A 2077-nucleotide genomic window follows, 5' to 3' on the forward strand; every position below is an offset into this window, starting at 1 on the left:
ATCTGGTGACGGTCAGTGTTTTAAAATGACACAGAAAATAAGAAATATAGACGAAAATGTAGAGAAATTATGTCTCTTGGGCACTATTCGTGGGGTTGCAGAAATCAGTTGTTGAGAAGAAGATGAAGTTTCCTCAAAAAGTTAAAAGGAATACATGCTTCAGCGCTCCCACTTGTAGGTAGACTGCCCTTCCTCAGCTTCTATGAGAACTTGGTCTTAGGGCGTCGTCAGACATCAAAATCCATGGATGGTCGAGTTTGTATATAATCTGTGCGTGCTGTCCTGTATTCTAAACATTACCATTAGATTATTTATAATACGAGATACCAGAAGTCATGGAAGCAAAAGGCAGATGGTGTTACTAGAAGTTACGGAGAAGGGAAGTAAATTAATGTTGATTAGTAAATATAAAGTTTCACATTTAAGTGACCAGAATTAAATTTGGGCCCTCTAGCTGCAGTGTCTGCAGTGCAACCTCCAGATAGCAAGTGGCTTCAGCTAAGAACCCTGCCTTGGGGGCCCGATCACCTCCTGACATGCGCAGATCACCTCTCCCCTCACCCGCTCTCTACTCTCTAACCCCACCCATGCGTTCGCCTTGGCGGACTGTTTTGTGTGTATGGACCTACCCACAGCCAATGTGAATCCTTCCATTGTATGCTGACCTTGGCCAAGCTTCCTGAAATATTTTCAATAGAGGATTTGACTTGGGGTTGGTAAAACTGGATGTGAGGAGGAAAAGTCACAGTCATGCAGTGGCGTGGAATTTTCAACAAGGAGTTCATCTAATAGAGATGCTGGTAAAGTTACTGAAACCTTTAAGAGCGAATACAAATGGTATGAGCATGGTGAGACATTCACAGAAAAATGGAACACTGATATCACTCACGTTAAGATCAGACTTGCCAACGTTTGAGACTAACCTTTGATGCGAGTTTTCCACCGATCACAGAAAGAAAGGTGATTTAAAAATAGTCAAGTCTGCTTACAAGAGGGGATGTGCAAACCTTGACTTTGATTGTGCTAGACCTGCAATCCGTGTTTAGCTGTCTGTGGTTAGAGGGCTGGCTTGCTGGGTACCAGCTGACCTTTGACAGTGTCAAACCAAAGTTGGCAAGAAGTAACTTTGTGGTAGGCTTCAGGACTAGGGACTTCCAGTTACACCCTAATGTCAACAACGGGGCAGGATTTGCGGAATCAATTTATCCTAATGTGTGTGAAGAATCCGTAAGCATCAGGTTCCAACTGTACTCATTTTGGCATCGCTGTTGAAACCTCGTTGACGCCTCCTGCTTCTGCTACTTTGAAAGTCAGTAAATCTGGTTTAATTGGAATGGGCTATACTCAGACTCTGAGGCCTGGCATGAAACTTATAACTGTCTGCTCTGGTAGACAGGAAGAGCTTTAATACCTGAGGCCACAAACTTCTTGCCTTGGAGTTGGAGGCTTAAGCCAGTTGAAAGAAACTTCTGGAAAGGTTTTCATATTTGGCCTTAATGTATTTCCATGTGTCCAGCAGGTTCTTTCTCCTCTCCCCTTACCCCGAGAAGGCGATCAAAGGTTGATGAAACAAGAACTGTATTTTGCATAGACAGTTGCCTGGTTTTCTAAAATTGTACTGCCATCTAATTATCAATGTTGCCATCATGCAGCAACCTCTAATTATTTAAATGTATTTAACTCTTAAATGTGCTACTCAGCCATAATGAAATGGATGTTGATTAAAAAATATATGGGAAAAACTCTGGGAAAAAATTAAACCTGTTTCACAACAATGTAAATGCAAGTAACGCCACTGAACCCTCTACTTAAAATCTATATGAATGGAAAGAGAGAGGAGAGAGAAATCTGTATAAACAATACAGGTAACACTTGAGGCAACTCATATCTTATGGTCTTCATATCATTTTCTGTATATTGGCTTAAGTGTGAGTTAGTTTTATAATCTAATAAATATTTGGAAACTAAAAATATTCAAATTCCTTGTCTCCTCTCAATTCTTAGAAGAATTAGTCAGACACTTTCTAACATTTTTTTTGCGAAGATGGCATAGGTGAAAATGAGTAGCATATTATAC

General features: G+C 40.6%; 1 pseudogene; it reads left to right on the forward strand.

Annotated features, from left to right (window-relative positions):
- Positions 1–635: 635 nt before the first annotated feature.
- Vdac2-ps4 (voltage-dependent anion channel 2, pseudogene 4) lies at positions 636–1451 on the forward strand (annotated as a pseudogene).
- The last annotated feature ends 626 nt before the right edge of the window (positions 1452–2077 follow it).

This window comes from Rattus norvegicus, chromosome 4 (genome assembly GCF_036323735.1).
Source record: "Rattus norvegicus strain BN/NHsdMcwi chromosome 4, GRCr8, whole genome shotgun sequence".
NCBI lineage: Eukaryota > Metazoa > Chordata > Mammalia > Rodentia > Muridae > Rattus > Rattus norvegicus.